Genomic DNA, 27,581 nt, shown 5'->3' on the forward strand with positions numbered 1-27,581 from the left:
GTTTTTTTATTTAAACTTAAATTTAAAAAAAAAAGAAGTGTTTATTTAAAAAAAACAACAACACATAATAATAAATGACCTTATTATTACACTAAAGAAAATGTTGAGAATAAAAGAATTCCTCTGCCAGCAACTACACACAACAACTGTTCCTTTAAACACATGAATACATAAGTGCCCTGCTCTCCATTTAGAAAAGCAATTTTAATCCTCAGTTGACATCCATTACTTAGCATTGTCATTTGTCATTCAGGCCTCTGAGCAGCAGAGTTTTATTTATTTTTATTTTTTTTTGCTGCCTGTCAAAACAATACCAGCATCGCTGTCACAGCTGGTAATAAAGATACACACTGCAAGTAGTGATGAGGGGGTCACAAGTACACGCTGCCTTGTTTTAAAGGACCAGTGTGTAGGCTGTATGGGGGCTCTATTAGCAGAAATGTAATATAATATTTATTTTGTAATTAAATGAGTCAACAGGGTAATTCACTCATTACTTTTTTCAACGTTTTTGTTGCTTTATTTTTACACTTTGGCCGCTTTTTTTCGACGTTCGTCGCATTTTTGTCGACATAAAGCCCTACAAAAGTCCTTAGCCATCATAGAATTTAGCAAATCAAGCAAAACAAAGACTATATTTTTTAAAGCAGGCTACCACACAGCCGACTCACAGCAACCTGTTCCACAGCCTGAATATTAAAACGCTCTGCTTCTGGGGGAATTTCTGAGTCTCAACGTCGGCAAAATGTGCCTAAATGTGCTTTGAGTGTCGCGTTATTACAGTGTGAAAAACAGTTTCCCGTATTTTTGGTTTGCGGCACAACTAGAGGGGCCAAAATCTATTGCCAACCTAAATTGATATGCAAGACTTGGTAGCCTGGTTGACACCAGACCCTTCTCAGCTGTAACTGAGAGTGGGTAGGTGGAACGTTCATTCACAACTCATTTCCGAAGGGGCGTCACCAACGGACGCGACTCAAATGCCTCTGGGCGCAACTGGATAGTCCTTCAACCAATCAGACCAACGATCCGGGTGACGTAGCAGCGACAGCGGCATCGGCAACGGGTTGCTGCGCTTCGGTGGCCGTCATGTTGAATGTAAACAAAAAGCTGCTTGCCGTCGCTGCGCTATCGTCACCGTGTACAGCCCGCCTCAACGGTTGTGTCTGGTGCCTCGATTTGGAAAAAAATGGAAATTGGCTTGAATGGGCTCTTGGCCAGACTGACTTGCAGAGCAAATCTCAAATTTGCCGGAAGTCCGTCAGGGCTTTCCCAGGCTAAAGACTTGGTAGACAGCAATGAGTTTTTGGCGGATGCTCAAGTTTTGGTAAGACGCCTGTAGCCGGTGAACCGCAATCAATGAGCCTTGTAGGGATTCAGCAACTCCCCGCCCACGCTGTACTGCGCATGTGTGGAGATTAACAGAGATATCCCGATTTATAGATGGATACAAAGTCTGCGGACAGTTTTACTTAATGTGAGATTGAGAAAACAATAACACATTTTAAAGTTACTTAATATTTCAACAATATCAGCTACCGGCAGCTTTAATGTATCAGCCGAAGCCAACATACAAAACCTCTGGATGTGTGAAGAGTACTGTATGTCCATGCAGACTAAACATTCATTTGGTACAAACACGAATAACCAACATTTTTTACTATCAAGCTAAATACATGTGAACATTTCCTAGAATACCACATCAGCTCAGCGTAGCCTCATAATCCCTGGCATGCAGGCACAACAACTATTTGCCAGTGAAGTTGGCGTAACTGACTGTGAAACAGCTGAAAACGTACTGTACCTGGCAAAACCTAGAGGCACTTTCAACCTTTGGAACATGCCTCGGTTTTTGTGGAAACGCCTGGATCTGATTCTTGTTAACATTGTCTCTGCTGTCGTTATGGCTGCCAAGCAGATAACGAAGAGTTCCCATTGATGAGGAGAGGATAAGCTTATGGCAGAAGGATAATACACACAAATCCTTATAGCACAACAATGTGCTAATTATAGGCCTTTATAAGAGGGCTACTCAATTACTCCAAAACAGTAAGCACAGATTACTGCATTCCTCAAAACTATCCACACACCAATATTTGAAATTATAAATTACTTGCTCTGTATTCTAGAAACAGAGTTTGTATTTGGGGGAGTTGCTCACAGAAACCTTTGAAAAGATATGCGGACTAAACTGAACTGAACTGAACAGTGTAAATGACCGGACTTCACTGCATCGGGTGGCAGCGTAAAAACATTTTTTTTCTAAACTAGCAGATCTCCCCACTGCTAAGGGTCAACCAGTTTTGTGTGGGTTCAAGCTGTTCGATAAGCTTGCAGCTTGCTGTGTATGGTGTGTGGGGGGGGCTGTTTGGTGTATGCCCTTCCTGCTCTAGACTAGGGGTGCGCGTTATGACAATATTTGATCAAAAATTAAAGCGCAAGTGCGTGACTTTTTGATATTAATGAACGTCCGTTACATGCACCATCAAGTAAGGCTTGTATCATGTGGACGCGCCGACAGTTTTGTTGTCATAACTTAGAATTCCTCATGGGGGAGACCGAAACTACGCGAAATAGCTTTAATCAGAATGTGTCCACAATCTGCCTTTACAGAGAGATTGTTCGTCATCGTGCTACAGTGCACATTAGTAGCAGTTCTGTCTATGGCTCTAGTGTTTCCCTGCATATAGTGGCACAATGCTAGTGGCGTGCTTACAACTGCAATAGTGCTCCCACTGGCTAACTATGTGCTGCCACTCTGCACAACCCGGGACTGTGTCACGAGCCAAAGCATTAGGAGTTTGTTGTAGCAACCAACGTAATAATAACTTAGATTAATATAGTGCAGTTTTATGAAACCCACGGACACTTTACACAAGTACAGGGGGACAGGGGAAAAGAAAATAGTAGGCCAACACAAACACGGACTAAAAGGAACAACCATATCGCGCAAAGTTATTTTATGAATGAAATAGACATATTACATACCTGAGGGGCCAATTCGGGGTGGGTTCAGAATCATTTACAATCACGTAATTGTCTCCATCTGTTAAAGCCCGACCGAATGTTACTCACGTTATCGCCCGTCGTCTTTCACTCTCCCTTTTAGCTTGTAGTTCTTGGTTTAATTTCCTTCTTTTCTGTGATGTTCCTGCCCACGAATCAGCCATAACTTGATAACAGATAACTTCTAAAATACATTTTAAAATACCATTAGGCCTATAGAAAGACTTCTCCTGCTACCTTTTACCTGGCTGGATACTAACACAGGCTTTTCCGGTGTTACAATGAAATCTGTGACCCGTCAGAATGTGTTACTGTAGCGCCGTCTACCTGCCGCAAATCATTTTGTGACTTCACGGGAAAAATCGGACGTGGGCAGAGGCATTCATTAAAACTATCTTAACTATTTCTTTTGGTAATTTTCTTTAGTTCAAATATAGGGGTATACTTTGACTTTTGTAATTCATTGATTTAGGTTTTTTTTTTTTTTTTTTAAACCAAAACATGGCACATGAAAAACATTACTGTTTCCTCCTCCACACCAATGATTCCTCTAAAGCCAGGCCAAGGTTCTGATGTTTACCCAGTGGTTGAGATTAGAAGAAGCTGGAGACGGTCCAGCCTCTTAACTAACCCGGCGGTCTTGTACTGACTCCAGACACAGGCTTTAGGAGCACTGACTGCTTCTTGTCACTGCTGTCATTGCATTTGGTAACAATGTCCTTGCATGTACCCCAACAAGGACATTATTGGTGAAACTGGATGTAACTGAACACAGGTTTGAGAATAGTGAATAAAAATCATATCCATCCAGCAAATTCAGTTTAATTCCACATCCTTGTAGTCTACAGCACCACTAGTGGTTACTGCGTGTGTGTGAGGGAAATCATTTCAAATTCATCTTGGTCAGGTAACACTTAGACACCAACATGCTAGGGGTGGAACGGTACACAGAAGTCACGGTTCGGTTCATACCTCGGTTCAGACGTCACGGTTCGGTACAATGGAGGGAAAAGCAAAACAAAAATGCAGAAGGCAATTTTTTTTTATTGTGCATGTCTCCGGCTGTCCACTGAGCTAGCTGTAACAGCTTGAAGTGTATAAAGTAAGATGTAAACAGTAAACAATAAGTACCCTGCATCATCTCCAGACTCCATCTGTAACTTGTAAACAAAATAAGACAATCAGCGAGTAGTGTGATATGGGAGACCAGCGCTGCTCTCATATGTGAATGCACAGAGCAGGGGTGTTAAAAGAGCAGCTTCGGTTACACAGAGCAGTTGACGAGTTTTGGTGTTAGCTTCACACGCTAACGGCGAAGCTAACAGCTAACGGCGGAGCTAACAGCTAATAGCAGAGCTAACAGCTAACGGTGGAGCTAACAGCTAATAGCGGAGCTAAGAGCTAACGGCAGAGCTAACAGCTAATACCGGAGCAAACAGCGAAGCAAACGGGCCTGGAGGCCATTTGTGGTCGAGGCGAGAAGGGATACAGCGACGTCCGTGTTTGGTTGTATACGGAAGGGACTAGTTTGCTTCGTGTGGACTCACTGGACTGACTGACTCGGCATGTAGGCGGCGCTCGGGAGCTTCAGAGCTAAGGGCAGGGCTACAGATTAGGTGTCCCTAAAGAACGGCGTGTCTAACAATAGTTCCGCATTACATTAATTCATTTGCACGGTTGCAAGTTTTATTTATTTTTATACCGTGTAAATTCATGTACCGAACCGAGACGCCCGTACCGTTTCGGTTCAATACGAATACATGTACCGTTCCACCCCTACAACATGCCAATCCTTCTCTGAAATAATAGCACCAGGATGGACTCCCACAGCAGCTCATTGACGCGCATGCGCGCACACACACACACACACACACACACACACACACACAACTGTACAGTACAATTCACTCCCTCCAGGGTTCAACCAATGTTGTTGTTAGCTACGTTTGCTCATTTGCCATGAATCAAACATTTCCCATAATTCAGTTCTTGGTTTAAGGTAGAAATAAGATGACTTTTCGATTGCTAAACGACATGTGCAAAACTCCAGTCTGCACTACCAACAGTCACCGGAGCTAAACAGTTCACATCACCTGCAAAACTCATTCCTAACAACACAACTCTTCACACGCGTCTCAGAACAGGCTCGGTGCAGCGAAACCCTCAGAACAATCCTCACCGAGACAACACACACCGTCACTCAGGACAATCCTCACCGAGACAACACACACCGTCACTCAGGACAATCCTCACCGAGGCAACACACACCGTCACTCAGGACACACGGAGAGTAAAAACACTAGCATCAAACACCCAGACACTAATTACAAACTTTTCATCGTTACAGTTCGAATCATTTAAGTGACTTCACACTAATCAACATTTCCTTTAAAGAAGAGTGAAATTCTTTCACATGATTTGAAAAAAAAACTAAAATTGAAGGTAAACAAGAATTCACTATTTCTGTAGGAATCTACGTAATAACTAGAACAAAAGTTACAATCTGAAGGTACGTAAGAGTAACAAAGCATTGCGGGGCTAATCCTGCCTCTCTCCAGCATCAGGCCACACGTTTTCATCATCATCACATTGGATGTCCTCCCTTGCCATGCACCTGCATCATCTATAAATACAAAATTACTGTAATGTGGTGTTTGCATTGCTTTCACCTCCATGACTTTCTGAAAAACAGTAAGTGTGCAGTTTTACTGTAGTAAATCACCACATGGAGCTGTTTTTCACTTCTTTTTTTTTTTTTTTATAGCTGTGTATGTAACCTCAGACATCTTACCTGGACATGTTGGTATCTGTTTACTGTTTCTCTCGAACGGTACAGTGAATTATGGTTTCATTCTTATTTGGTGTTCCTACTGTATACTTACATAAAAATCCCTATATATATATATATATATATATATATATATATATATATATATATATATATATATATATATATATATATATATGTTCATAAACAAGTCTAAAACTAGAAGCCTGGACCCAGTGGAACACAGCTTTAAAGCTCCTCACGGTGACGGTCTACACTATAACTCTATCAGACATACATTACTGCCTTTTAAATCCAGAAATATTTCACAGAACTCATGCTGAAGTTTTAATGATTAAAAGGCGCTGTAGGTAGGATTTCGAAGATCCAGGACTTTTGAACATCGACAACTTCTCAATCCCTCCCCCCCTTTCTGCTAAAGCCCAAAACGGTCTCCTAAGCCCCTCCCCTCACAAGGGAGAATGAATGCGTGTGCCTGAGCAGTGATTGACACGCAGTTAGACACCTCCCCCCCCCCGGCCCTGATTGGTGCGGTGGATTTTTGCAAATTGCACTCCAGGCTGTAGGTGGTGCCAGAGGAGCTGGATTTTATTTTTAATGACCTGCTTCATGTAGTTCTACTGGAACAGAGGGTGATCAGGGGAACACATGTACCGTATTACTTCAAAATACATGCATTTCTTTTTGTCTAAAAAAGAACTGAACTTCCTGCCTTCTTAATGGAACAAAAACGCATTTCGTGTTCTATGTCAAGATTATTCATGGGTTGCATTTGTGAGAAAATCAAGGAAGATTTGCAGTTGTATACAGGGCAGTGTGTTGTTCCTTTCGTCTTCCTGACAGCCTTTCAGAGAGACATGCCTCGCTCTCTCAGGACCTTAAGCCTTTTACATCTATCAGCAGCTTCTTTTCTCTGCTATTGCAATGATTTGGTTTGTTTGCATGTTTTTTTTGTTGTTTTTTTTCAAATGGAAAGCCAATGTTTAGGGTAAGCCACCAACATTCTTAAATGACCATTTGATTTGGGTGACTTGTGTTCACTTTGATCAGCTGCTGGATTACATAACATATGAAATCCTGCAATTTTTAAATCTAATACCTAGAGAAGCTTATCAGTTCTTCAAAGCATCTTTGTAAGGCTTTAAAGAACTGAAGGGTGCTTTAAACCTGAACCAAAAAAGCTTAGGGCCGCAGGGTGTTGCCGTATATTCACTGACTGTCAACGTGACTGATTTTTGGTAATGTGCTTTGGGGTGCCAGGGTCTTAAAATATTTTATTATTTTTATTTTTAAGCAGATGGACACAATAAGAGTTTTTAATCTTATCATGTTCTTCCATATTCTTGTCATTTAAGCGTAATTTTGTTTTGTGTCACAATCCCAATAAAAGTAATTATTTAAATGTAATTTTGTTGTGTTCATACAATGACAATAAAGTATGTTGATTACTGATTTTGCTTTCCCCAACTGAGGGCAGGACAGCAAGATGAAAACAATATGCATATTTATCACCTTATGATGTTGTTATGGGGAATGTGTTAAAGGTGCAGTGGGTAAGACTTCTAAAACTAACTTTCTGTCATATTTGCTGAAACTGACCCTATGTTCCAGTAGAACTACATGAAGCAGGTCATTAAAAATAAAATCCAGCTCCTCTGGCACCACTGGCTAAGTCCTGGATCATCCCAATCCTACCTACAGCGCCTTTAAACAGTTGTGTTATGCGTCGTAGCAGCAGCAAGTAGTAATAATCAGCAATGCAAGAACTCCTTTTATCCGGCTTTATTGCTCGCCATGCTACACAATGCACACAGCTTCAACTCTCTTCTTAACGTCACAGACTCTTCTCTGCTCTCAATGTCGGTTTTACAAAAAGGCCATTCTTAGGTATACTACGCCCCCTAGTAGTGGAGACAACATTCCCCCCTTACTGGCGGTCTGTTCTGTGAAGCGCCGTCCCCCAAAGATGCGACCACCAGTTTTTTTGACAGCCTACATACACAAGCAAGAGCCTTTTATCCACCATTACATTTATTTTTCAGAGGTAAGGCTCCATTATGCGAAGGCTACAGCATTCAGACATATGTGGGTATATATGGGTCAGCACGCCACCCAGTCCGTTGTCTGATGCATCTTTCGTCCCAAAGGTTAGCCTGCAGGGTAGAGCTGGGCGATATGGATATGAATATATCAATGTTGATATTGCGGCAATATTGTAGGATTGACAATTTGGGCTTTCACAAAGTATTTACACAATGAGATTTTGGATAAATAATCATCAGTAATGTGGATACAATGAATAAGTGGGTAAAGGCAAATAATAGAACAGACAGAATAGTCTAGTAAGACAAAAATTACATAAGTTTACTGTAATTCAGCCTTTAAAACCAGGTAAAGACAACGCTTATGTCATATTATGATTATACAATATCTAAAATCCAAGACGATATCTAGTCTCATGTATCAATGTCGATATAATATCGATATATTGCCCAGCCTTACCGGAGGGATCAAATATTGAAAGCACTGGACTATCAACTAGCAACTAACAGTTGCGGTTCATTACAACTGCGGTCCACATCCACAGTCCATTCAAAGCCAGAGTCTCTAACAACCTGGATGCATCTAACTGTGCTCAGATCTGAGAGGACTCTGGCATTTCTTGTTCGTCGCTTCTCCGTCTGATCAAAATACTACTACTACCCTACAGACATCATCTTCAATCCTCTTAATCCTGAATTGGATTATCTCACCCAATTGAAAGTTGTGAGGACTCTACCTTTTGACCCTTACTTTCTTATCTGCTAGACCGGCTAACTTAAATCTGAACCTCGATTCACCACATCCAGTTTGAACTGGATCTGCTACTGCTAATGCTTTGCTACTGAAAGGTATCATTTTGATAGCCACCCTGCTGTCCCACTGCGGTTAGCCTCTGCTGCTAGGACCGCTGCCCTTCAGATAGCTACTCTGCCTCTGGGTACCCAGGTTCATGGACACCAGCCAACTCAGCTTACCATAAGTCAGAAATCATAATTATTGGCCCAGTTACCCTTACCCCACCAAGGATTTCACACTCAACATTGATGGCTCCATAGTTCTCCCCCTCCATCCAAATCCGCAACCTAGGAGTGACCTCACCCTCTTGTTCCTGCCCCATGTCAACCACATTACCAAAACAGTCTTCTTCCACCTCTGCAACATTGCCCCCTCTGGCCCTCACTGTCACTTACTGCTGCTAAAACTCATTCATTCATGCATTTATAACATCCAGGCTCGATTACTGCAACAGTATCCTTTATGGTGCCACAAACAAAGTCCTCAATAAACTCCATTATGTACAGAAGTCTGCAGCCCGCCTTGTTACCAGTACGCGCTCGCATGTCCACATCAACCCAGTCCTCCATTACCTCCACTGGCTCCCAGGTAAACACAGGATACATTTCAAGATTATTGTTATTATTATTTTTATTTATTTTTTATTAGGACAAAGCACATCAATATCAACATTTCAGTAAATGCGTCAGTGTTGCATGGATTTATGGTGGGAGGAAACTGGAGCAAAAACTGGAGGAAACCCAGGCAAACGTGGGGAGAACATTCAAACTCCATATAGAAAGGCCCTGCCCATACCGGGGATCCAATTCTGCTGTGAGGCAGAAGTGCTATCCACTGAGCCACAGTGCCGCCCTACACAACAAGGCCCTCGAAAACCTGGCTCCCCCCTACCACTCTGACCTTCTCAACCAGCACCCCCCCTCCAGAAGCCTTCGGTCTGCTGATGCCAACCTCCTGCAAATCGCCAGGACCAAGTGGCGAACCTGGGTTGACAGGGCGTTTTCAGTCGCAGCCACCACTCTCGGGAACTCATTACAAAACCAAATCAAAAATTCCCCCACACTGTCATCATTCAAAAAGGCCCCTAAAATTAGTATTAATATTATTATTAGTATCCCTCAGTAGTGCCCACACCAGCTCCACCATTGTAGCGAATGCAGGCTCCCGTTATGCCCCTCCTGAGATGGGCAATCACAATTGTCGAGATAGTTGTGTACTCCAAGTGGACCTTTAGCACTTTTTGAAGGCGGATGGAGCGGAAGCCAAGCCATACCTTTGCGTGTAATAAAGGCAGTCAGATAACCACTGTTTTCAGGTAATGGTAGTTGATGGTACGCTCAGGCCAAGTCTATGGTAGAAAACACTGAAGCACCCTTCACTCAAACACTCCTCCATGTGAGGCAGCAGGTGACTATCAGCAATGATGGCCTTGGCTCACAAAGATCCACACATAGTTGAGGTTTACCTTCCATTCTTGTCCTAACCATGATTGGGTAAACCCAAGGTGAGGCAACAATCCATTTCCTTTTTCTTTCCTTCAGCAGCATGTCAAGTTTATCAGGGACTGTAAAGCAGAGTGACCAAGCATACGATAACATTGTTATGTTGGGACTCATTTAATGATATTGCTCACATGCTGTGCCTAAAGTGTTTATCTGAATATTAATTCATTCGTCCATGCAGTTGGCATGAATGAAAGATGAGGGAGACAGCTGGTGTAATTATTAGTGTGGTTGGGGTTGTATTTAAACCTGTTTATGCCTGAGTTGCACTGCAAAGGACGTGTTTTAAGTGACCAATGTGCCATGAGACTAAGCTCTTAACAATATAAAAGCATCAGCAGAAGAAAATAAATAAATGTTAAAAGCAGTATCTGGCTAAGTGGGAATTAACTGTCAACTCTGCAGTTCTAATCAGAGTTACCTCTTTAAGCTAATTGTTCTGATAGTGTGATATTACAGTATCATTGTTTTATTGTATTTAATACATAAGAGTGGAAGACAGCTCCTTACAATGGACATCACTTTGCTCAATCAATTAGTTAAGTGATTTTGGCTGAATAATTCAAATAAATATCTCCCTGTTGGTGGGTTCATGTAGCCTGACAAGCCAGACCCACATCAAGATGTTGGGTCTGGGAACATACCATTGACAGGGCTCAATCCGAGGGGCAGGATAAACGGTTGTCTTTCAAATTCCCTCTGCACGTTATAGGATAGCTCTACAACCAGGCAGAGCAACGAAGAAGGTAGCGGAGCTAGTTGATAGATTCAACTTTTGCCGTATCCGGTCGGCAAAACTCCGAACACATCTTCCTTTTTTAAGAATGACTTCTGTGCCGTTCTTTGTTCTTTTCTCAAAGAAAAGCTTAACTCCAAGTCTTCCAGAAGACAGCAGCCACCATAAGCCCGCCCACTGACTCTACACAAGATGCGATTGGCCTGACCAGAGTTTGGTTTTTCTAGCTCACAAGCCAACGGAGAGTGCCTAGACCCCCCTGGCTGCAAATTAAAATTTGCTGCCGTTAGGGTGCATCTAGATTTGTAGGCTAGGGTTAGTGATCTAACTTTCAAGATTTAAAGCTCGAGTGCGTAACTTTTTGATATTAATGAACGTCCGTTCCATTCAAGCCATTGCCAAATGAGTTGCTACAAAGCTAATTAAGACTATCAGCTCCACACAACTCTCTCTGGATTTCTCAGTATGACTATGTTCAGAAGATTGTGGCGTCCGGTGACTTTCCCCTCGCAGAAAATCGAGTGATGATAATTACCTCTTTTGAAGAGTCCATCATGTTTTTTTAATCCTCCGTGTCCTCCTTGGTTATAAGCAACAGCATGGACAATCGGTGGGGGTGGTGCGCGATCACGTAAGGCTTGTGTCATATCTGTTTTCTTTTGCTCTGGTCTCAAAACATCACAAGGTGTGATATTCTGAAGAGGTAACCATCTTTAATCATCTGATTGCTTTAGGCCTTATGGATGCGCCGGCAGTGTTGTTGTCATTACTTAGAATTCCTCATGGGGGAGACAGAAACTACGCACTATAGCTTTAAGAGTTAGCCAAAATGCATTTTAGTCACGACCTATGTTGCCTTTAAAGTAATGATCAGTCCTGGTTGATCTGGGGATCTGGTGGAAACGGCAAGAGTATTTCAGTATTTCAGGTCAGAAAGTCATGTTAGAAATGAAACTGATTGGAGCAGCATCACGCCTTGAGCAACTACTCTGGGAATCCCTTGTGCATGCCTGTTTTTTTGAATACCATGTGGAAAAGGCAATAACATCAAGCAAATATATTGAATGGCTAATAGTGATAAAAATACTGACCATAAAAGTTCCCTTGAATGAACCAACAATGGTGCATCTGCTGTGTAGCCTATTATCATGATGATAACATAACTTTGACAATCAAAAATATGGGTAAGCCAACTATGATGGACCGGCCTATTTTAACCAACTTTTAAGTCTCTGCTACATGATTGTTTTTACATTGTGCTATAATGAATTATAAATAACCTGAAAAAAGGAAAGAATCACTGTATAATGCTTTAAATGATTGCTAGGATCAACATGCAAGCATGCCTACATTGTATCTCTCTCACAAATAAATACATTTTTAAATATACGTTTAGCACAGATGTGTGTGTGTATATGTATGTATAATTGTAAACCCTTTTATTCCTCCTGTGAGTTTGCGTCCTTCATACCAGTCGGTGTTCACATTCAATACTCCGACCACGTGCATGGTCCACCTGTTCCCTGCAGACAGGCAGAGAATACAGCTCTAGAAAAACTGTTGTGAGGATATCTAAGAAGTGGACCAGTGAAGCTGTGGAGGACCTTAATGCGTGCTTGGACTGACTAGCAGGGCTGCTACTAACAGTCTGTGTCATGAGTATAGAGAGGCTAGGGCTTCCTACGTAGGCTTCGGTAAAGACTGCGGTGTACCAACACACACAAAGGTGAGTTATAACAATGTCAAACCCTTGTTCACAGCTAAGCTCAGACAGCTAAGGTTGGAAAAAGGAAGCAGCGTTTAGGAGACTGGAGAAGGGCAGGTTAAAAGAGGCACCAATTTAAAATAACGTTTAGTAAGGGTGATAGATGTCTTACTCTGAGAAAATCCTACAGCAAGCCTCAGCAAACGACTTTGGTCTGGAGAGGGCTCAGACAGATCAGCTTCCTGGGCACCATCAGCACCCTGGACCTCAAGGAGCTGGACATCAGCCCTCACCAAGAAAGCCCAGCAGAGGATGTACTTCCTGCGGCAGCTGTTCAACCTCCCAAAGCCAATGATGGTGTACTTCTACACTGCCATCATTGAGTACATCCTCACTTCCCCCGTTAACCATCTGGTACACTGCTGCCACCTCCAAAAGGACAAGGACATACTGCAGTGTATCATTCACTCTGCTGGGAAGGCATTTGGTTGCATTCTGCCATCCCCCCCCCCTGTACGCCTCCAGGACACTGAGGCAAGCAGGAAAGATTCTGACTAACCTTTCCCCCCACCCCCTCCCCCCGGCAAGAGACTGCAGCCCTCAACCTCACGGCACAAGAACAGTTTCTTCCTGCTTCCTGACTTCAGCTGGCCTCATCAACAAAGCCCAGGAGCCCCCACTGACAAGCGACTCTTATTCCACCCCGTGGACACAACGTAAAGTCTCCAAATCTATCTCAATGTGGTCCATTAACACACATTTTTGCATTGCACATATTCTTTATATACTTCATATTGTGAACAACTGCACATTATTTGGTCAATATGTTTTGCACATTTCCATTCAATCCATTACGCACCAAAGTACCGAGGCAAATTCCTTGTATGTGAAAACCTACTTGGCAATAAACCCGTTTGTGATTGCACATGTCAGCACTACTTCAGCATTTGTCTTCCCGGACGCACGCAAAAGTTTGAAAATAGTGAATAAAAATCATGTCCATTCGGCAAATTCTATTTAATTCCACATCCTTGTATAGCACCACTAGCAACTACTACCCACACTCATCAAAGGTGCAAAGTAGACCAACATGACCAACTAGTCGTGTGTGTGTGTGTGTGTGTGTGTGTGTGTGTGTGTGTGTGTGTGTGTGTGTGTGTGAGAGAGGGTAATCATTTCAAATTCATCATCTTGGTCACGTAACACTTAGACACCAACATGCCAATCCTTCTCTGAAATAATAGCACCAGGACACACACACACACACACACACACACACACACACACACACACACACACACACTCTTCTTGGCAGCCATGGCAACAACCATTTGCCTCAACTTTAATCACTAAATCTGCACAGTGGGTCGTTATCAGATTATGGGATTATCCAATCCACACTGAGAAATCAAACAAGCCCGGACCCAATCACAGAGAGACACATACACGCATGCTCACACACGCACACTGTGTGTGTGCAATAGGGAACAATCAAAAACTAAAGCGATGGGTAATCAAGTGTTTCCAGTTACAAGGCTGCCCCCTATAGACGAGGAAGGGAGGCTGCAGGGGCAGTGAGCAGCAGACATGCTCACAGGGTCCAGGAAGATGTAGGGATCTGGCTTCCTGGGAAAACCCCAGCAGTATATGAATATCAAGGTAACCCATGGAGTTGTCTACTAAACAAACAGTTATGTCACTGTAACAGTATTTTAACACATTAGGTGTCTCTCACTAAAATGCATTCTATGTATGTTTCGCTATTTTGCGATAGAGATGGGGGATACTGGTGCTGAGCTAAGCCGTGAGCAAAACGGTGGCCGTGTTGGCACAGTGTAAGTGTTTTCCACAGCACAGCAAAGGAAAAGGCTTTGAAAGTGTTGGAGGCGAGCACAGAGTACAGTGTTATCATAATCAAGACCTAAAGTTGTAATAAACCATAGTTTTCTTACCAGGGTGGCCCGCTGGCTCTGTGGCTACAGGCTGCACGACCATGCAAAGGAGAAGCAGATGTAGAGAAGGGACGTATGCAGTGTGAAAAAGAATGAATATGTTATCCTAGTTTCAAAGACCTAAATGAGCAGCAGCTAGTGGATGGAGGAAGTGTCTGCAAATGGGATAATACATACGTTATGTTCCAGGCTGAAAACCATTTTTCATTAGTGCATTAACCGTTGTGCTCTCGTAAGTCATTTTATCATATGAACTCCAGACAATGTCCGAGGAATCAGGTGCCGACATTGTTATACACACGTTACAACACATTACATTTAACATCACCGTCCCCTCAGGCAGACTGAGAACCCCAGGAACACGCACAAGAGCTGTGGACAGGCAGCAGAAATCATAGCAACCCCCATCACCACCATTGTTAACGCTTTAGTGCGTAACGTTTTGATATTAACGAACGTTACATTCAAGCCATTGCCAAATGAGTTGCTACAAAGCTAATTCTCAGTATGGCTGTGTTCAGAAGATTGTGGCGTCCGGTGACTTTCCCGTGCAGAAAATCAAGTGAAGATAATGACCTCATCTGAAGAGTCCATCATGTTTTTTTAATCCTCCGTGTCCTCCTTACTTATAATTGCGTGGAGGAGGGGTGGGGGACGGTGCGCGATCACGGAAGACTTGTATCATGTGGACGGGCCGACAGCGTTGTTGTCACAACTTAGAATTCCTCATGGGGGAGACAGAAACTACTCGCTATAGCTTTAATAAAAGATCCCTGATCGGATACTTTTATGGGCTGCGTGTGCCGTCCCAACACTTTGTGTTTTGATACCTATATAGTGTAATTGAAACTGTCTGTGAGATTAACCAGTGCTTATGTCTTGCTGTTTTCTGGTCTCAAAACATCACAAGGTGTGATATTCTGAAGAGGTAACCATCTTTAATCATCTGATTGCTTTAGGCCTTATGGAAGGCCATTATGTTGTAAACAACCAGTCAACCACCACAGGCACACTGAAACGTTTAGCTTGACTGTTATAGTAATATCATAGTGACAATATAGTGCCTTATTTGGTCTCTATAGGCTATCTTGTAAAACAATGTTGTTGGACATTACACACACACACACACACACACACACACACACACACACACACACACACACACACACACACACACACACACACACACTTAAATTGTGAACATGCTTGGCTTTTAAAGTAAACCCCTAATGTAAAGCCAGGAAGGACTAGAACATTGTATTTCATGTATTCTTGACCTCTTTAGCATTAGTCTAAGACCAACCCATTTCTACACACGTCTCCTACAAAAGATTATTACGTATGTCAACATCTTGTTATTCCATTCTGATTCAGTGGACAAAATGAAAAGTTCCACTGACTGAGGAAAGAGGCAATGACCCGTTTGTAAAGGTTTGTTTCCAGTCCTGAAAGGAACACATCTAAATACTTAAGGGCTAACTTCGGTATTTTTGAACATGGACCCTATTTTCCCCTTGTTTTTGTGTCTAAGTGACTAATGGTAACTACTATCTTTAAAATTGGTCTAGTACCGAGCAAGACTGCTGCCGCCTGCAGCCGTGATACAGGCTGCGATGTAACTACTCGAGGGATTTGTGCACCATCAATTTCCATCCACTAAAAGTGCTGTTTTGCAACGGACAGGCTCAGATGATTATTCTAAGTGTCTGATAACATTGTAAAAATGATCCCTACAAAGATAGACCTCTTTGTTTAACCAGAAATAGCCCAGAAATCGCCATCGCCAAACTGTAAATAATCAGTACTTTTAGTGTGTATAGCGCCAGAATATTTCCACATGTAAATGGGTGAATTTAGGGTTTATTTCAACCAAACCAGAGTGGTGATTGTTGGAACAGTGGCTTTTGATAGTTTTTTTTTCTTCTGTCCACTATGAATGAAGTGTGTTTTACGATGATAAAATTACTGTTCATTTGAATGGAGTCTATTGGGTTTGGCGATGGTGATTTTGGGGCTGTTTCATGTTAAACAAAAAGGATCTTACTCTTTAACAAAAAGGTTACTTTTGTATGGATCCATTACATAATTTAGTCAGACACTTATCTGAACAGCACTTTTAGAGGACGGACATTGAAGGTGCACAATTGCCCATTATCGTTAACATTGCAGCTTGTTTTGCCAATGCCCACTGCAGCGGTCTTGCTTAAGACTGGACCAATGTCAAAGATTGTCACTTGCCATCAGTCACTTAGACACAAATACATGGGGAAATAGTGTGGGGAAATAAGTTGAAAAATACAGAAGTTACCCGTTGAGAATTAAAAGCCATTTTCCTCCAGACGATGTTAAGAAGAATGAAGAGTTTATTAATAAAATGTAAAAGCAAGTTGGACCGATACAGGTTGAGTAGAGATAACATGCATTAGAGATTGTGTCTGTCTATTTTAATTTCCTGTGAGTACCTGCACATTTTTTTCCAACTGCCACATAAGCGGATCAGGTAGGAACACTGCAACAGACAGGGAAACTACACTTTGAAGAGCTGTGACGAGAATTAATGACAGACCACTATTTCAGGTCAACACATACAGATAGAAATACTGTACATGTATGTATGTTTGCATAAGGTAGAAAACAAAACAAACCACAATGTAACCAGAATAAATTAAAAGTCGTCCCTCAGACCGTTAGCTATCATCTACCTTGGTCCACTCTCAGCGCTCTGAGAGTGGATGCAGCAGGCAGTGTTTTTTTCAGTGAAAAAGCTCTAATAAACCCACTGTACACTTCCTGCTCAGCACCAAGCAGCAGGCAGACAAATATAGAAAAGGTGGTGGAGACCAAAACAGAGTTAAAAGAGAGTGAATATTGACGTCATCAGGTTGAGACAAACAACTGCAAATAAATGCTAATGTTGCTCTGTAACTGCTGGATGCAGGGTTTTTCCCTGCATAGAGACATTTTTGGCGCCCCCAAAAGAGGTTTTAGCCAGCGCCAAAATAATAAGAATTGAGAATAAAAATAGCACTTAATATCCTCTCCGACTGTTTTTAATAGCAATTTACCAAACAACTGTTGAAAAAGCCAAACCTACGCTTGAATAGGAGCGCTTATCTCAGTTTTACCTTCCAGAGTCTGGCTGGGTCGGACTCTCCCGGTGATTTTAACGGTGGTATTTAAATACTTATATTATTATTTTTAAGTAGTTTTGTTGATTGAGGTTTCATTTACTCAAGCATAATAGACATTTTGGTTGATCAAATTGTCAGAAACGACATTGCAAATAAGGTAACACAAACTCATTGCCTTTACTATACGCAAACCGATCATGCTTACTGCCACGCGTAGACTAATATTACATAATATAATCGAATATTCGATGCGTCGATCGAAGGAGCCTGATTTGACTGCCAATCTCACATTCAAATCTACACAGAGGCGTTATGAAACGAGGATCATGCCATTTTGGCTGTATGGAGGTGCTCAATGTCGGATTGTACCTAGAACTACATGTTATCTCCCGTTAAGGTAACACACTGTACAGCATATTATGATAAAATAAAAAATGTGAAAAGATTTACGTTTCACTCCATGAGCCGTGACCGATGGACGAGCATCTTGGCGGCAGGGATTTAAATCTTTAACCGAAAAGGTCCGGGAAAAGAAAATCTAAAGTGGGGGTGCAATTTGAAATAGTAAGATGATCCAAAGTAAGATGCAAGTTGTGTGCCACCGCCCGATACAGAAGCACAGCCGTGATCCAGTGCACAGCCCACTGCATGATCCGTCCGCCCCGACAGTCACCAAATCCTGCACACCAGAACAGCAAGCCACGGTGTTATATGCAACGAGGCATACGATCAGTCGACTATAGACAACACTTGACGAATCTGACTTGACTATGTAAATTATTGGTCGGGGACACCCTACTCTTCTGTCAATTCATAAAACAGTTAAGAAGCACTATTAAGAAATGCTTTTAATTCAGTTTGATCAATTAAGTCATAATAAAGAGAACTGTGTCATAAGCTAAGCTACAGTGTACAGAGGAAATGTCTGGGTATTAAAAACAAGTCCAAACACATGATTGTCCTGCACTGAAGCAAACCTCCATACACCGGGTCTGACAAGCTGGTATGCACTGTATATGACACGCTGCCATCTTTCTTTAACAGGAAAGGTATCCACGCGGTGAACACTGAATGACCACATAAAACCAGATGTATGGCAGCGTGTTAGGTGCCGTCCATCTGGGCGTGGAGAAGGAAGACAACATGGACATCATCTTTCGTTCTCGAAAGACTTGTGAAGATGATGCTACAATCAACTCAAAGTTCAGCTTTTCTGATGTAAAGACTGGCCCACAGTTAACAGTTAGCAACTGCAAAATCCAGGATTAAAAATAGACACTGAAATGCACGGAGCAAGGCCTCCCGAATTACTTAATTAGCCTTCAGTTGAATGAAAGGCATTGAGCTCGTCTCAGCTAATTACAACTTTTAGGTCACATACCAGCAGCACGCTTACATCCTCTCACTCGAAATGAAGAAAGGGAACAGGACAAGTGTCTGACACCTTTGACACTCCTAAACAGACACAACAGACCACTCAGCTAAGTAAGGAAACATCGATAGGTGGAGTGGGAGAGAAAAATAGCAGCAACAAGCAAACTTCCCTGGGGGCAAATCCAGTCAGCACTTTGCTTCAGCATCCACATCTTCTGTGGAGAGAAAATGAAACCCAAACTCATTCCTAACAAATCGATCGTCAGCAGAGGGAATTGGGATCAGAGTAGTCGATGAGAGAGGAATTGGAATCCCATTGATTTTACCTGACAAGAAGAATGGAGTTGATTCTCAGTGTCTGCTAAAGGTCTGCAACATGTAAGAAACAACTACATTGGTTCCAGTACTTGGGATGACAGTGAAGGCTGACATGTCCATTAATGTGCATTCTGCAAGTACAGACTATATGCATGGTTCAGCAGATAAAATACCGGATTACCTGGAGCCAAAATGTTCTACGTAACCATACTTTGTATAAACAACTTAACCTTAAACCCTACTATGACCCATGCAGAAAGTTACATGGTATTATAAATCTCAACAATGTGTGCACAGCACGTCTCCTCCCAACTCCTGTTAAATCTTATTAGACTAAGGCTATCCAAAGTTTTTTGGGGTCCTAATGAACACGCCGTTTTGTACTATATTTGTACTCTCATCTGAACAGATTACCGTCATTCAAACAACTCAAGTAGTTTAACACTTTTACAGCCAACTTAATAAAATGTTGGGTTTATATTCGGGCTTGAGTCCATAAGTACAGTTAATGGATACGGGCACAGAGATAGAGAGAACGGGAACTGAACAGACTCTACTAAATGGCGTTCAGGGAGCTTTCACAGTGCTGTGGCCATGGCGTTTCTACGGTTTATTAGTACAGTAAATCCCACGGGAAGCCACAACACCACAAGGTATTATAATCATCACTTGCAACTTTAAAGATTATTTTTATGGGCATTTTCGGCCTTCATTTTTGACCGGACAGCTGAGGACATGAAAGGGGAGCGAGACGGGGAACGACACGCAGCAAAGGGCCACAGGCCGGAGTCAAACCGGGGCTGCGTCGAGGAGCAAACCTCTACATATGGGCACCCGCTCTACCAACTGAGCTATCCGGGCGCCCATCAGTTGCAACTTTATAATAGCCATCCAAATAATGTTTTTTGGCGGTTTAAATCTGATTTCTTAAAGGTTTACAATCATTTGGTAAACATTACTTAATATTAGAGATGGCCCGAAAACCATTTTTTGCTTCCTGATACCGAGTACCGATCCGATACCAGTGTGTCATATATTTTATTATGTTTTAACAACTGTATACTACTATCCCTGTATGGATGTGATATTACTTATATCTTTGTCAGTCTGGCTCAGGTTAAACTCTTTGTGAAACATGAACAAACACAAACAATGAATGCCCCAGAACGTTCTTTTTAGTTTGACAGTCAGTTATAACGGAAAAAGAACATAAATAAACTACTTTAACGTAGATTTACTTTAGGGCTTTATTACGTGGTATCGGATCAGTGCATAAACTCCAGTACTTCCCGATACCGATACCAGCGTTTTAGGCAGTATCGGAGCCGATACTGATACTGGTGTCGGAAAACATCTCAACTTAATATAATATACAAACTGATATACTACTGTCATCATCACTGTTCAACCTCCTTCCCTCTGGTAGGCGAAACAGGGCACTGCTCGCCAAAATCAGCCGACACAAAGACAGTTTCTTTCCCCAAGCAGTCACTCTGTTGAACGCTCAGAAATAGCCCCAGCCCCCCCCCCAACACTGAACAAAGTCAATCAACACTGTTCTGCTCATCTACCTCATGTATATTTTCAATCTTACGATTACATAATTGTTATTAATATTTGCCCATTGCACTGGACTGCCTTGCACTGTATTTATATTCAAATCTTAAATCTCAGACCATACTGGTATTGCACTATTCCTTCCCTCTCTTCAATTGTTATTGTAATTTTTTTTCTAAATTCTATTGTATACTGTATGCTTAACAGTATTTATTTTATATATTTCTCACTGTCCTTCTGTTTTATTCCTATATGTTAAGTGAGTCGTAGTACTTTGAAAGCAAAGATTAACCGGAGTCAAATTCCTTGTTTGTTTGCGCAAACCTGGCCAATAAAGCCGATTCTGATTCTTATTATTATAATATTAATAATATTAAAAATTAAAATAATTCAGCAGAGGTAGGGATATGTAGACTAGAAAGGGGGAAATCCCACGCATCCCCCCCCCCACCGGAAAATCTACCCCTGTGCATGTGTATATGTATAGACACTTCACATATACAAACTGTACATAGCAGTCAAATGTTCATGTTTACCTTGTGCAGCTTACTAGGCCATTAAAGCTGATTCTCATTGTTTGTTAACATTAAAATACCTGCAAAACTTATGACATTGTTTATTTATTAAAACAATGTTGGACTGTCAGACTGTGTTCTACATATGCATCTATAAAATAATGACCTTGAATTAACAGGAAAGGAACAAAGGACATATGTAGGCTACATCATAAAGAAGAAAGATGCTAAGGCCAAGTGACTTAATGAGAGCATGTTGTTTTTCTCTGTCACAGTAGAACTAAAGTGATGTTTGTTGCTACCAGAGGCCTGAATTCCACAGGACAGGAGTCGAGTAGATACCCTGTCAAAGTGCATCCAGTCACACCTGCCGCCATTGCCACTGCCTGTGGTCACTTTCACAATAAAACTTAAGTCAAGGACACTTGGCTAAATAAAGAAAATTATTCAAATATCAAATAAACTGCTATCTGTGAGGATTTGATCAGTGTTTCAAAGAAAGGCCGTCAATTAGAGCTGGGCAATATATCGATATTATATCGATATCGTGATATGAGACTAGATATCGTCTTAGATTTTGGATATCGTAATATCGTGATATGACATCAGTGTTGTCTTTTCCTGGTTTTAAAGGCGGCATTACAGTAAAGTGATGTCATTTTCTGAACTTACCAGACTGTTGTAACTGTTCTATTATTTGCCTTTACCCACTTAGTCATTATATCCACATTACTGATCTCATTGTGTAAATATTTTGTGAAAGCACCAATAGTCAACACTACAATATCGCTGCGGTATCGATATCGAGGTATTTGGTCAAAAATATCGTGATATTTGATTTTGTCCATATCGCCCAGCCCTACCGTCAATATTGTAGATCTGCAGTATAAAATGGAATATTTGAATGAAATTAAATAAATAAATAGCACATTTAGGCTACATGGATAGTGCTACGTTTTGGTTTTAAAGTGGAGTTTTTTTTTCTTAAGTTTATAATGCACTTGGTGACTGTAGACAGTAGGAGCAGCAGAATGCTTGAATCCTGGTGACAGCATGGTTGACAGGATTTAAGGATTTAAGAATATTACACCCTCCTCCCACCAAGTGGGTTACAATGGCAGAGTGGCGCTGTTCGTATTTTTCCGCTCGTTGACTCCAGAGAAAGAAGAAGCAGTCCTTCCAGAAAAAGTTTTTTTGTGATTGTTGCGGGCAAAAATCCTTGATTATGCGGCACGTTTTCTTAAAAAATGCGATGGAATATGCGGGATATTTATGGATATTTATATATTTATTTCATGCGATGAAATTGCGGGAACTTGCAAAAACGGCGGTTTCATCGTGGCTTCATCGCGGGGTTTGCAGCTTTTCGATGATGTTCATGTCGCGTAATTACGTCACTTCATAACGTTCCCATGGCAACAGGGGAAAATGGCTGCTCTTGTGTGAAGTAAACGCAACATTTTTCAACTTTCTGCTAAGATATATGTGACTTTTTTGCAACAAAAATGCGGGGATTATGAAATCATGCCAGCCCCGCATATTTTGCGCGGAAATCGGCAATTTATGCGGCGAAAGTGCGGCGTATTTGAAAAAATGCGGCCCCCGGATAAATATGCGGACTTTGGCTGATTATGCAATCACATAATCGCGTTTTTCTGGAGGGACTGAAGAAGAAACTACTTTCGGTGAAAAACCTGTTGCATGGATGTATTATATTGAATAAAACTCACAATACTTTCTTTTGGTAAACTTGATATTTACAGTATATCATTCTTTCAGCTGTGAAACCAGACGAATGGTAAGAGATTCATTGAGATTTGTGTTGCTCTGATTTAGCAATAGGGCTAATTGCTACGTTAGCAAAACAACTAACGTAGCAATTCATTTTTGCCATTGATAAATTGGGTTTCTGTTATTTGATTCTACTTATACTTCTATTCTATCATGCACGTTATACTCAAGTGTTTTACAGTCTGACCTTATTTCAGCTTACATTAGTTAGCGTTACCTAAATCTTTTTGCTGATTATAAAAACGTACGGACATGAAAAAGGCCCATGCTATCGGTTTTCTCTCCGTTTTATGATGGATCAATGTTGTTATTTCTGTCCGTTAAATTAACCTGTATGTTTATCATGCGTTTGTCCGGCAAAAATTCAGTTTAAAAAGTCAGTTTTTATTTTGAAATTAGAGATGTTCCGATACTGCCTAAAACGCTGGTATCGGTATCGGGAAGTACTGGAGTTTATGCACCGTCTGATACCACGTAATAAAGCCATAAAGAAAATCTACGTTAAAGTTGTTTATTTATGTTCTTTTCAACTATTCCACCTAATCTCTAACCACTAATGGACAGGGTTGGGCATCGTTTGGATTTTAACGATTCCGATTCCAATTCTTCCTTTAGATTCCGGTTCTTATCGATTCCCGATTCCGATTCTTTGAGGGTTGGAGTTGAAACGGGTCACATGCTTATTTCACAAATAAGAGGAAAGTTTTGATTCAATGGCGGGTTGCAGTTTTACCAGGCTTTTTCCAACGTGAAATAAAGCCACACTAGAGCTCTGCTTACTGTGCTCCAAGGCTGCAACACAACAAGCGCCTGACCACTTCGGAAACCAAAATAAATTTTGAACCCATACTCAGATTTGAAACCAAGTCCTCCAAACGATTCTAAACCATTCCAATAAAGAAACGATCCCAGTGGAATCGTAATTTTTGTAACGATTCCAAGTAGGAAACGGTTCTCGATGCCCAACCCTACTATTGGGTAAGGGGAGAGCTGGCATGAAGTTGAGATTTAATACAGATTCAAACTTACAAGCCGGGACGCCCCAGAACCGTGTTCCCGCACCTTTGATTAATAAGTAAATTGTGTTTCGTTCAGCAGCAGCCGTGAGTTCAGTGTCAGTGGTTAGTTCACGTCTTTAACAGCAGCAGTCGACTGGCTTTGATCTAAACTCATTAAGTCAGTTGAGTGAAGTGAAGATAACAATGTCGGTAGCCTTGCGTTGTTCACCCCTTTGGAAGGAAGTAGCAGTATAACAGGCGAACCAGCTTCCTCTAACTTATAGGGTTCCCTCACCTACCAAATTTCACTTTAACCCCTGGTCAACAAAACCATAATTAAATTAATTTACTCTGATGCATATTTGTTTCATTTCATTCATTGCCCAAGCAGAATCTCCAGTTGATTATAAGTAAACAAAAGCACACGGCTAATTATGCAGGACGACTAAGATCTGGTGCTGGAAGCTCGGCTCTCGGTCAGATATTTTGCAATGCCTTACAACCTCTTTAATGTAAATTTTATACACCCCTTTATGTTCATGTCTGTCTCTCTGTATTCACTGTATTCCTTATGTTATTGTAGTTTTACTTGAATAATAAAGATTTGGGAGAAAAAAAAAAGATCTTCGTCAGATATTTTATCAATAAATACCAGTCTGTGATTAATACATTTCAATTATGGAGCATTCCATGCAGCTAAAATATTAGTAATGAGGCTCATGTCACACTTGTTAACTGGGAATATTTGTTGTAGGCAGTGGCGGTTTCTCTAGGAGGCCAAAGGAAGCCTGGCCTCCCCATAAAAATAGAATTTAAAATATAATTTTATATTTTAAATTATGTTTTATATTTTTAACCGTAGGAATTATAAATTTACGGTTGTGTCTTTTACTGATTTTGCAATTTCCCTTATCAAAACATTCCATTATCATTTTCTTCTATAGCTGGTAGAGCGAAACGTGTGTGGTGCAGTCCTGTCTGTGCTGTCTAGTGGTCAGTAAAATGCTACGAAAGCCTTTCCTGGCATCCCTTAGAGAAAAAAAATGATATTTTCAGCCAGCCAATCAGATTAAGGCTAGGTTTGACCGAGCTCGACATTGAACGGTCAATTCATCGTAAAGAAAAAAAACCAGGGAAGCCAGGTTGAACCAATCACATGCCTCAGACAGATGCGTAACTATGGTAACGGGTACGCTACTACGCGTAGCCGGTGTCAACTGAGCTACCAGTCAGTTAGCAGCAAGTTTACACAATGGATGGCGATCTTGAGTTTCTTCTTAAAAATGACTTCACTAAACTTGCTTATGAGCTACAACTGAAAGTTAAACAAACCGGTAGGCCTACACCGAAGCTGGATCTAACTCAGGGGAGAGCAAAGGGAAAAGTGCGATCTTTTTGTGATGGGAACTATGCTAAAACTGAATGGCTAATGGGAAGCGCTAAATTAAACCGGCTTTTCTGCTGGCCTTGCCTCTTGTTTGACCGGTCAAGCTGCAGCAGCTCCTTAAACAACCCATGGAGCCAAGCTGGATTTGCTGATCTTGCAAACCTCTCACGGGCCATAGAGAGGCATTCAAAATCATGGAGTCACTGAACTGAACTCAAACTTTTTGGACAAGCAGCCGCGTATTGGCCGATACATGTAAAAACGCAAACATCGGCCCGATGCATCGGCTGGCCGATAAAATCGGTCTATCACTAATATGATCGCCATACTAAGCTCACTGGCTTCCTCTGTAAAATTTGCCACGCACCGCCACTGGTTATAGGACAGGAATTACGTCACTAAACTTCTTTCTTGTCGAACTTCCTGGCTGGCACTTGCTAGCAAGCTTTGTTACTGTAGCAAGGTGCAACCGAACGCTAAACAGATATTGTTAGGCGACCATTTGTTTTAATGAACTTCGATCAAGTGAAAACACACAGTAAGAGGATCAACGTCAAAAGGCCCTGACACACCAAGCCGACGGCCAAGAACTAGTGGCGCACATCAGCCCTCGTCGCCTCTCGTCGCCTCTCGTCAGCCCTCGTACCACGTACGTTCTGCGCCTGCGTGAGAGGAAATAACTCTCCATTCCAGCAGGCCGCAGAGATGTTCACAAGTCATTTTTTGGAAGTCCAAGTCGAGTCGCAAGTCTTTGAGGGGCAAGTTCAAGTCAAGTCTCAAGTCTTTTACCACAAAAAAAGTCTAATGTCGAAGTTGAAACCAAGAGAATAGTGGCAGCACCACACCAGTTACAGAACAACATGCATCTCCGTGTCAGTCCAAATTACGCACAATAATCAGTTTGAACTTACTGATGTAATGCCATTTATTTTCTAAGTGTTAGTAGGCTCAGTGAAACTGAGTCCAGCGCGAGGGAGACCTGACTCAGAGGAGGAGAGGTTAGTGAGGCCAGCGTCTCCACGGCAGGTGACAGTGCGCACGGATCCGCTCCGCCACGCATGGATGAAATAATGAAATAGTAAATAGGACTACAGTAACAGAAATATGTGCAGAATTAAGACAGTCAAGACGGCCCAGTGTTTGGTGGACCGGTACACCTTTTTCACTTAATAGCCTACAAATCATCCACGGGATCAATTACGCATCATATGAGTTTGCAGTTCCCAGCATTAGCACAACTCTTTGCGATGGTTAGCTTGTTACCTGTGACGATATATGCTAAATGTAACGTCTCTTTCACATTAGCAAGTGACTGACCTATCTGGGTGCGTTTTGAGATGCCTGATGAAGTTTGATGTTGTTGATCCAGCATCATTTATCTTGGTGCCACACACCTTGCATGTAGCTGTTGGCTTACTGCCACTGTTTACAACGTTATTGAAAGCAAAACTAATGACAAAAGGCACAACTCCGGGAGGATTTGGTGTCGCCATCGTCAATGCATTTTTTGATATGCGAGTGCGCGCACATAAGGCATAGCGCATGCGTTACGTTGCACATTATGGCAAAGGGCAGGGGACATGCAGCTCGTCATACATTTCCCCAACGTATATGTGCCAATACAAGAAAATAGAAATACATGAATAAATTTAGAATTTAAAAAGCAATAATTACATGAAAACAGGTTGTTGACGAGTCTCGAAGTCCGAGTCAAGTCTGAAGTCTTTTGGGTTGAGTCGCAAGTCAAGTCTGAAGTCACTGTTTGTGCGACTTAACTGCGACTCGAGTCCGACTCTCAGACTCGAGTCCCCATCTCTGGCAGGCGGCGGTAATCTATTCATCATTCAACAAGGGAAACCGGACACAAACGTTGCTATGATACCCACTAGGGCCGAACGATTAATCACATTTGCAATAATATCGCCATATGTTAAATCAATCTCTCTCTCTCTCTCTCTCTCTCTCTCTCTCTCTCTCTCTCAA

General features: G+C 41.7%; 1 protein-coding gene across 1 annotated transcript in view; it reads right to left on the reverse strand.

Moving 5' to 3' along the window:
• Positions 1 to 27,581, reverse strand: part of LOC144530144 (syntaxin-binding protein 4) — a 103,910-nt gene that overhangs the window by 68,653 nt on the left and 7,676 nt on the right. The gene's annotated exons all lie outside the window — the stretch shown is intronic.

Source organism: Sander vitreus, chromosome 15 (genome assembly GCF_031162955.1).
Source record: "Sander vitreus isolate 19-12246 chromosome 15, sanVit1, whole genome shotgun sequence".
Lineage (NCBI taxonomy): Eukaryota > Metazoa > Chordata > Actinopteri > Perciformes > Percidae > Sander > Sander vitreus.